This window comes from Papaver somniferum, chromosome 6 (genome assembly GCF_003573695.1).
Source record: "Papaver somniferum cultivar HN1 chromosome 6, ASM357369v1, whole genome shotgun sequence".
NCBI lineage: Eukaryota > Viridiplantae > Streptophyta > Magnoliopsida > Ranunculales > Papaveraceae > Papaver > Papaver somniferum.
The window spans coordinates 67,013,742-67,024,822 of NC_039363.1; positions in this window are offsets into that span (position 1 = coordinate 67,013,742).

An 11,081-nucleotide genomic window follows, 5' to 3' on the forward strand; every position below is an offset into this window, starting at 1 on the left:
TTTTTTTGTAGTCTCATTACAAAATACTCGCTAACGAGTCCATCACATAAAGTCCCTAACGTTTTCAAAGAACTTACTCTGATACCAACTATGAAGGACCTGAAATTTACGCCTCCGGTTCAATGCCCACAAGGCTGAAACTCCCCAATTCCACTGGTAAATCAATAACCGGGCCATAAGTGAAGATGCATATTTCCGATTCTATGAATGTTAGTCGAATACGTAGAAGTTACAAAATATATCGATCTGATTACTGATTAAGTTCTATCTCCTTAATCGATCTAATCATTTATCTTTGTTTATTGTTTACTTAGTTCGTTGTTCAATTAGGGTTTACCAGGTAATATTTAAGTCGGTTAACACAATTAAGTTCTAGTGAAAAGTAGGAGAGTGAACATAGAAAAGATAATTCTTATTGATCAAGTTATACTAAATAATACATCATAGTTTACAAAGTGAGCCTTCATGGGCTTTTATACAATTATTCAACGTGTAGTTCACGCTACATACATGTCTACGGAACACTCATGTCTATCTGGCGATGACATCACGATTCACACAGATTTGAATTCGTTACTGAGTTATTATATCGACTCGTGATCTTCATTATATCTCAATATCCAGGTCCTGATCCTGACAGTATCGGTTTTATCTTCGCATCTTTCTCCAGAACTTGTGTCTTGCACGTGTCAGAATATCAATTGTATCGTCTAAGTCTTTGTTGAGTCATTTATCTTCAGTTATTCTCGAGTTGAGAACTAGTTAACCGATCTCGACCTCCTTCTTAGCTCCGAGCAACAAAATTTTATAACTGTCAGTTATTGGTAGATGATTTTTTTTTTTGTCATCTACATATTTGCCTAGAATTAGGTAAGAAAATTTCATTTGTAGATTTAAAATGCTGGAAACATTTGAGAGACTCAATTTTAGACACCATACGGTAAATCCAAAGATACCTACTACAATCATCAAAAAATATAATATAATATTTAAATCCATCTAAAGAAAGAACAAGTGCAGGACCCCAAATATCACAACAAACAAGACATAATGGAGCAGTAAAAATTCAATTTGAAGATGAAAAAGGAAATTTTTGATATTTAGCTAATTGACAATAATGAAAAACTAATCAAAGGATTGAGAAGGTAGTTTAAGTCTTGATGTTGAAAAAATTCATGAGATCTAAAACCAGAATTATTGGAAACAAATTCTTGATGCTTAGAACAAGAATTACCAGGAGGATCTGAATTTTGTGATCTGAATTTTCTTAGTAAAGAAAGAAGTCGGTGTATTAGTAGAATCAAGAAGTACAACTGATTCTTGGTTATGAGCTTTTAACTACTGCTGATGGTGAAATTTTCTTGATATTAACTTTGAAAATATAAAATTCACGATGTTGACCAGTAACAACATAATGATTAAAATCACGATGAAGACCATTCAACACATGCACCACAACCTTGGTAGCACAAACGCGCCTAAAATGATCACGTGTCCGCGTTGGACTCGCGTACGAAAGTTGGACATGCGCGTCTTCGCGTCAGACAGATCGACGACATCACATGCATATGTCATACTCTATTTCAATACAAACGTCTAGTAAAAATACCTGAATTTTTTGTTTATGTATTATTTCATTAGTATATTTGTCTATTCTTGCACAAATTAGTCATTTATCAACAATTTATTAGCATTGTTGAGAAACTACATTCATAATATATACTCCCTCCGTTCCACTTTAAATGATGTTTTAGGAGTTTTCACGCAGATTAAGAAATGGAGAGAGATATAAAAAAATTCTATTCATACCCTTGAGAAAAGTCTCCAAACATTAATTTCTATTAGTGTATTTAAAAATAAATTTATACTTCCAAGACAAAATGTTAGGGTATTGTTGGTAGGGAGTACATTTTAGCGGGAAATATCACTTATTTCATAAAATAACCTTAAACACTCATCTAAAATGGAACGGAGGGAATACATTTTAACGGGAAATATCACTTATTTCATAATGTGTCCGCGTCCTAGTTTTTGAGGAATTTGTTCGTGTCCGCATCATGTCGTGTCCACGACAGTGCTACACAAATCATAACATCTTCATCAGAAATTGGTCATCAATAGCTGAAAAATTATCTACACTTTCTTTAAGATTACCTAAAAACTCGTAAATGGAAAGACTACCTTGACGAAGTAAATATATATAGTTAATCGCAAAGATGAGATGTAGAGCCAAAAACTGATCATTGAATTCTGCCATAAGATAATTCCATTGCTGCTTGGAAGTAGATAAACCTAAAACTCTTGATGAAATCGATTTAGTAAATGTTGCATTAAGAAATGACATACAAAATTGATCCATAGATTTCTAATAAATATTCTCCGTACTAATTCCAAAACCTCATTTTCAAGAATCTTTCAGGAGGCTCCTGATAAGATTGTCAACAAATCGATACAAAATTACAGATATATTGAAAAGCAAGTAAAAGATTGATTTAGGAATTGTTTTCGAAATGAATTGATTAAATTGGTAGCTGAATTAAAAGAATTTGACATAATTAACAAAGAATAAGAGATTTTGTCAATGATGCAGAAGAAATAAATTTTTCTCCGGAAAGCGTGAGAGATTTAATTGTGTTCTGGAGTTCGAAAAGGAATGATAACAAAAAAAATGTAGGAGTAAAAGATAAGAACCGAAATATCTTGTCTCATAAAAGAGAAAAATATAATACATGTAGGATTCAATCAAAGCTTTATTAGGATGTGTGAAAGATTACAAATTATGTCCTTGAGATGTACTATTTATAAATGATAATAATCAGGATTGTTGACAGGATAACACAATACAAAGACAAGTACTAAATTATAAAAAAACCAGTGTAGTTAATCTCGGTCATCTTGGCCGAGATATCGCTGATTTTCTCGCTGTCGCCGCTGGAGCCATACGAGATCTAAAATCTCGCTGAAATGAAATTCTTGAGAAAAAATAGGTTGTCTCGAACAAAAATCGAGTGTCTCGGTCAAATTTTGGTTCAAATCTCGGCTGGAGATTTGAATGATTGTACATAAAAACCCATGTTATTATTTCTCAATTTTAACAGACAAACACAAGATTTTACTTCAGTTGATGGTTAATTCTGTTGGTTAATCTTCAATATAGAAATCACTAACAAGTTGGTTAGGATAAGAATATGAAATACATGAAGTTCTAAGAATTAGGAGCTAGCTAAGTTCTAAGAAAATGAAAGACATGTAATAAGGTAATAGGACTAGGAGAAGGAATTCATAGTTCTATATATATATGATCACCAAAGTTGTGGTTGATCATATGAGCAAGATTAAAGCTTGTGTTTAGTTTTGAGAGATTTTATAAACATTAATAAAGAGAGTTGTCTTTATATAAGCTAAGTTTCATCTTGCAGTTGCCATTAATTGGTATCAGAGCTTGTTTCTGATCCATGGAAAATGAAACCACCATTGTGGGTGCAAAACAGTTCACGCCACCATCAATACAAGTTCCAATCCTCAACGCCACAAACTACATAGTATGGGCCATGAGAATGAAGGTACTGATGAAAATCTACAAAGTTTGGGAAACAATTGATCCTGGTACATTGGACCTAGACAAAAATAATGTTTCCATTGGATTACTCTTTCAAGCAATACCAGAATGTCTTGTTCTACAAGTTGGTGAACAGGAAACTTCAAAGAAAATTTGGGATGCAATAAAGGCACATAATCTCGGAGCTAATCGAGTTAAAGAAGCCCGTCTGCAAACCTGTATGTCTGAATTTGAAAGAGTGAAGATGAAAGACACTGATACTATTAATAGCTTTGCAAGAAAGCTATCAGATATAGCCTCAAAAGCTGCGTTACTTGGACAATCCATTGATGAAGATAAACTGGTAAAGAAGTTCATCAATAGTTTACCAAGATCCAAGCATATTCATATCATAGCTTCTCTCGAACAAGTCTTAGATTTAAAGAAGACTAGCTATGAAGATATAATTGGAAGATTGAAAGCATATGAAGAAAGAATCCTTGATGAAGAAAACAATGGAGAAACTCAAGGAAAACTCTTGTACATAAACTCTTACCAACAAAACTCTGCGACAAGAGGAAGAGGTCGTGGAAGAGGTGGTAGAGGAAACAGAGGTCGAGGAAGGGGAGGAAGGTTTAACTCACAAGATAGAACAACAAGTCAGAATGATCAAAACCAAGGGAAAGAAAAGAAGGATAGATCAAACATTATTTGTTACAGATGTGATAAACCAGGACACTTCTCCCCTGTATGCCCTGAAAGAATACAAAAGATGGAAGAAACAAACAAGAATGAAACAAGGGAAGCAGATACAGCTCTTTTCATGCACGAAGTTGTATTCTTAAACGAAGGGAACCTAATACCAAAGAACTACGAATCAAAGGATGGAGAAGAACGAATCTGGTATTCATATAATGGAGCCAGCAATCACATGACTGGTAAGAGACACTACTTTTCTGAACTCAATGAGAAAATCAAAGGACAAGTGAAGTTTGGGGATGGATCTTCTGTAGAAATTGAAGGAAAAAGATCAATTCTATTTCAGAGCAAGACCGGAGAACAGAAGCTTGTCACAAACATCTACTTCATCCCAAACTTACAAAGCAACATTCTATGTTTAGGACAAGCTACAAAAGTTGGATGTGATGTTAGAATACGACAATATTATCTAACAGTTCATGACCCAAGTGGAAGACTTTTAGTTAGAGTCTCACGCTCACAGAATAGACTCTACAAGATAAGTCTCATGATTGGAAGGCCATTGTGTCTGAATATGAGACTGGAAGATCATACATGAAAGTGGCACACAAGGTTAGGACACATAAGTTTCAGAACCTTAAAAAATATGTCTCAGAACAAGATGGTTCGAGGGCTACCACAGATGAACGATGAATCAAGGATCTGTGAATCATGTTTAGTTGGGAAACAAACGCGTCAAGGTTTTCCAAAAGAAACAACATTCAGAGCCTCAAAGCCATTAGAGCTTCTTCATGCTGATTTATGTGGTCCTATTACACCATATACACCACAACAAAACGGAGTGGTGGAGAGGAGAAACAAGACTCTAATGGAGATGACAAGAAGTTCTTTAAAGGCTATGCAGGTACCTAATTATCTATGGGGAGAAGCTGTACGACACTCCACATACATAATAAACAGGATACCTACGAAAGCTCTGAAAGACATGACTCCATATGAAAGTTTGCGAAAGAGAAAACCAAACATAGATCATTTAAGAGTGTTTGGTTGCAAAGCATACGCAAAAGTTGATTCTGCAACTCTTAAGAAACTGGATGATCGATCTCAGACTCTTGTGAATCTAGGAATTGAGCCTGGATCCAAAGCTTACATATTATTCAATCCAACAACGAAAAGAGTGATAGTGAGTCGAGATGTGGTATTCGATGAAAAAGCAAACTGGAACTGGAAAGAAACTAATGATGAACCAAGTAGGGATCCAGGAATGTTTCACATGAGATGGGGTCAAGTAATTGATGAAGGCGAAGGACCCATAATCATCAATACCAATGGAAACAATGATGTTAATCAAGAAGAAGAAGAGAATAATGAAAACACTGAGAATAACGAAGAAGTAGAAGAAGAAGAAGAATAAGAAGAAGAAGAAGAAGAAGAAGAGATCGATGAAATAACTCAATCCATTCCACTGCGAAAATCAACAAGGCAGATACAAAAGCCACAGTATCTGGAGGATTATGTTCTTCAAGTTGCAGAAGAACGTGAGATAATGCTACTTTCTGTTAATGATGAACCAAGGAATTTTCAGGAAGCAAAGGTCTCGACTAAATGAACACAAACATGTAGAGAAGAAATTATTTCAATCAACAGAAACAAGACTTGGTTTCTAGTTGATAAGCCAGGTGGGGTAAAAGTGATTGGTCTTAAGTGGATCTTCAAAATAAAATGGAATATTGATGGTACTGTCAACAAATATAAGGCAAGACTTGTAGCTAAGGGATACGTTCAAGAATAGGGCATAGATTTTGATGAAGTTTTTGCACCAGTTGCTAGAATTGAAACAATACGCTTATTAATTGCAGAGGCAGCATCAAACTCATGGTAAATTCACCACTTAGACATTAAGACAGCATTCTTACATGGTGAATTGCGAGAAGATGTGTATGTTGAACAACCAGAAGGTTTTGAAGTAAAAGGACAAGAGCATAAGGTTTATAAGTTATCAAAAGCTCTATATGGTCTAAGACAAGCTCCTCGATCCTGGAATACAAAGTTAGATCAAATCTTAAGAGAAATCAGATTTGTTAAGTGCTCTAAAGAAACATCAGTATACAGAAGAGAAGAAAAGGGAACGCTTCTTGTGATTGCAGTCTATGTAGATGATCTATTTTTGACTGGAAACTCCCTTAAGGTGATCAATGAGTTCAAGAGAGAAATGTCATCAAAGTTTGAGATGTCAGACCTCGGAAAACTCACTTATTACTTTGGCATAGAAGTCCATTAAGGAGTAGATGGGATTCAGATTAAACAAGAAGCTTATGCAAGGAGAATTCTGAAAGAAGCAGGACTTGAAACTTGTAATCCAACTAAGATACCAATGGAGTTTGGACTTAAAGTTTCAAAGGCACAAGAAGAAGCTGAGATTGATCCAACGAGTTATAGAAGAAATGTTGGATGCCTTAGATACTTGTTACACACAAGACCAGACTTGGCTTTCTCTGTGGGAGTAGCAAGCCGTTATATGCAGAGTCCACGCAAGTCTCATGGTGATATAATAAAGAAGATATTGAGATATCTAAGAGGAACAATCAGCTATGGATTGAAGTATGGTCGAGGAGGATCAAAAGGAATTGTTGGGTATAGTGACAGCAGTCATAATATTGACCAAGATGATGGAAAAAGTACAACTGGTCATATATTTTATCTAGGAGAAGCACCTATTACATGGTGTTCACAGAAGCAAGACACTGTAGCCCTCTCATCCTGTGAAGTTGAGTTTATGGCTGCAACAGAAGCAGCTAAACAATCAATATGGCTTCAAGAACTATTGGGTGAAATCAAAGGAAGAGAACCTGAAAAAGTTCTCATCAAGATTGATAATAAGTCTGCAATTGCACTCACTAAAAATCCAGTGTTTCATGGGAAGACGAAACACATTCACAAAAGGTATCATTTCATACGAGAATGCATCGAGAAGGAGGTCATTAACGTTGAACACATACCAGGAACTGAGCAGAAAGAAGATATATTGACAAAGGCATTAGATCGGATCAAGTTTGAAGAAATAAGACAATTGATTAGAGTACAAGATATGTCACGGGTAAGGTTGAAGCTTAACGGGGAGAATGTTGGTTAATCTTCAATATAGAAATCACTAACAAGTTGGTTAGGATAATAATAGGAAATACATGAAGTTCTAAGAATTAGGAGCTATCTAAGTTCTAAGAAAAGGAAAGACATGTAATAAGGTAATAAGACTAGAAAAAGGAATTCATGGTTCTATATATATATATGATCACCAAAGTTGTGGTTGATCATATGAGCAAGATTAGAGCTTGTGTTTAGTTTTGAGAGATTTTCTAAACATCAATAAAGAGAGTTGTCTTTATATAAGCTAAGTTTCATCTTTCAGTTTCCATTAAATTCAAGATGGAAACACCTTTTGGTCATATCTTGATGGTTGATTCAATTGGTTATTACCTGATGAAATCAATGTTTGGGATATTAGCTTGAGCACGATCAACAAAGAGAATTGGTTTTAAGGATTCAACCTAACATCTTGAGTATAAATATCAATATCTAGTCCAAAAATTATCATCAGCAAATGTTTCTATTGCACTTCTTTCAAGATCATGGGGTGCCATTACAACCTTTGATTAAAGAAGAAATAGAAAAATCTACGGTACCCCAGAAACATGAACTGAAAAATAAGTGAGATGGAAAAATAAAGACTAAAACATGTTATTTATTACAGCACTAGATTTGCAAAATCTAAAGTTATTCCCCTTATATTTTCCAGAAGTCGCGCTTTGTTCTGTTGATCTAGTATGAAGCTTTATTATTGCAGGTGCAACTAGGAAAGAGTTTGTTTGTTCAGGGGGCGATAGTTATTTGTGTCTAACTTGGAAATGGGGGAAACATATTAGAGAGACTAGGGAAGAAATGGGGAGAAAGAGACGAAGAATGTGAAATGTGAAATATGTGTTAGGAATTCAAGCCTTCAAGGTCATAGGGGACGGTGTAAACAAGGTCTGGTACAATTGACAGGTGTAATTAAAACTTTAGATTCAACATCTAATATTCACTAGAAACATAATAAAACTTGAAATCGATTTTTCACTCGGATTTGGAACCGAAATCTCCCCGATATAAAGTTGTACTAGTGTATCGGTCCCGACCGAAATAAACTGAAATCCGATATTTGTAACACACACTATATCAAGTTGATAAGGTGGTCAAGACACAAGATTCTAGATACAGAGTATTCACATGCACATTGGTTAACAAAAAAAAAAGCACTATGACTAAACCAAGGTAGTTAATATCGTGTATCGGTATTATATTGCCCGGGTACGATATACCTATATTAAAGATAATATCGATTTTTATCGGTGATACAACATTAAAACTATAATTCTAAAGTTTTATGAATGTTTCGATCTAGAATGAGGTAATATGTGAATTGAAGTTCATAATACAAAGATGATAAACAAAATACAACACATCCATGCTTTAACGATCATATGGTTGATAACTTCGTTGCTTGCAAACCAACCATACATTTCTCGGCATATTGGTTATTTAACTTCTATTAAATTACTTAAGAAAATAATCAAAAGGATGTTTCATACAATTGAAATCAAAAGGAGGTCATTTAATCAATTTACTAGTCATTTTTTTGAACTGACACACTCTGATAGTACTAAATACCCTTACCCGGTATTATCAGTGTACAAGTAAAAACGATATATTGGTCTGTACCGGCCGGTACGGTTTTATCGTTTTGTCTTTGTATCGCCGATGTTTTCGGTATCGAATAGGTATTTTCTGATGCCCGATAAAAACCTGTAATATCGTCTTGTACAACCGATATTGACTACCTTGGGCTAGACCACCGGGCAGCGTATAATCGAAACTTCCGGTACATGATTTCAATTTGAAAACTGCTGACAGAGGTTGTTAGTGTCTGAACCTGATCAGCATTGGGAGAATAAAATGCGGTAATATATAATCAGGGGTTCACTCATTTGAACACGTACGACTGCGAATCTCTAGAGACCAGAGAAAATTTAATCAGTGGTGTTTGAGGTTCGGGTTAATTATTCTTATGACCCTAGAACATATGGGTTTTGCTTTCTTGGCCCTAGGGTCATAAAAATAATTACGCAAATTATTCTCATGACCCTGAAATAATTGTAAATATTTTGTGCATGGATTCTAGTTGTGCATATTTCCTGCACGGATTCTAGTCGTGGATGTTTTCTACACAACTTCATATTAATGTGTTTATTCGTCTTTAAAAAACGGTTTTCTAAACTTATTTGTACATACTATAGTATAAACAATTATGAAAGTTAATTATTATTATTTTGATAGAAAAGATAATTTTATTAACTAGCAAATATAATACAAGAGATTTAAAATTTCATCTACATCAAATACATTAGATATGATGTTAGATTTCAGAACCATTTGTAGCAACTTGGAGGACATGTGCTGAATATTTTTTATCCTTGCTTCTTTTTCCACGTGGTCCGCTGCTGAGTTGTATGTCCTTTGAATAAATTTTACCTGGGCTTGAGGCAGTTCTTGCAAAATTACCTTGATTTCCTCTAAAGTGTTTTCGGTTGACCAAGGGAAACTTGCGCTCGTCGTATCGATCGTGTCAACTAGCATTTTACAATCAGAGACTATCGTGACACTTGACAATAAGTTCTCCTTCATCCAAGTGGCCTCCTTTAATAAGGCTATTGTTTCCGCATGTAGAGCCGAGGACGCCTTCTCCGAACCCACTGACACGTGCATAAAGGACTCATGGTCTACGGAATAATAAAAGCAAAACACATAGACAAGTCTTCTTTTGTAAATAAGGCGTCTATGAATATTATCCAATCATAGTTTAAGTTAGACAATTTACAATTGACCGGCTTCACCTTTTTGAAATTAATTCCTTGTTGGAATGATTTCAAAGGATTGCATGAATCTGTTTATCTGGCTGATCAGATCAATTGGGTTAGGAGGAATTTTCTCAAAAACTACCGAGCATCTGTATTTCCAAATGAACCAAAGTATGGTGGTTATTTTTTTCTCCTAGACTAATTGGATCTTTAACCGAATCCCACCTTTTAACCCAGTTATCCATTGTATCAGTCGCTCGTATTGAGATGAATCTGTTCAGCGAATAACCAAACCAAATAGCTCTAGCGAATGGGCAGGATATGAATAGATGATTATCCGTTTCATGAACTTGTGCATCACACAACTGATAGATAGGATTAATATCTTTGCTATGTGCTCCAAGTCTTGCTAAAGTGGGAGGGCTTGTTGAATTAATTTCCAAATGAACAGTTTGATCCTCGGAATCGCCTGGATTTCCCAAAAATTTTCCCAAGTGAAATCCACTGGAGTTTTATCATCTTGAACTTGATCAATTAAGAAATTGTAGATGTTTTTTGCAGAGATGTTTCCAGTGTGACGATGTTTCCACCTCATTTTTTCATGTTCCTGGATTCTTGGAGTTATCGCTAGTATTTTGCTTCTGTTCTGGACCGAAAATTTTGTTCAGTTTTTCCCGATTCCAATTATTGTCTTCCGTAATTAACTCTTAAACCATTTTTGGGTCATGTTCTTGAAGATTGGTAGGTTGAGTGATAATTTATGCGTTTGGTATCCATATGTCTTCCTAAATTTTAGCAGATTTACCTTCTTTTACTTGCCAGACGAAGTTGCCTCTAATAAGGTCTAAGCCTTTTTGTATGCTTGTCCATATCCAAGATAAATTGGAAGATCTAGTGGCTTCTAAAGGATGAGAATTTGGAAAATATTTAGCTCGAAGCAGTTTAACCCA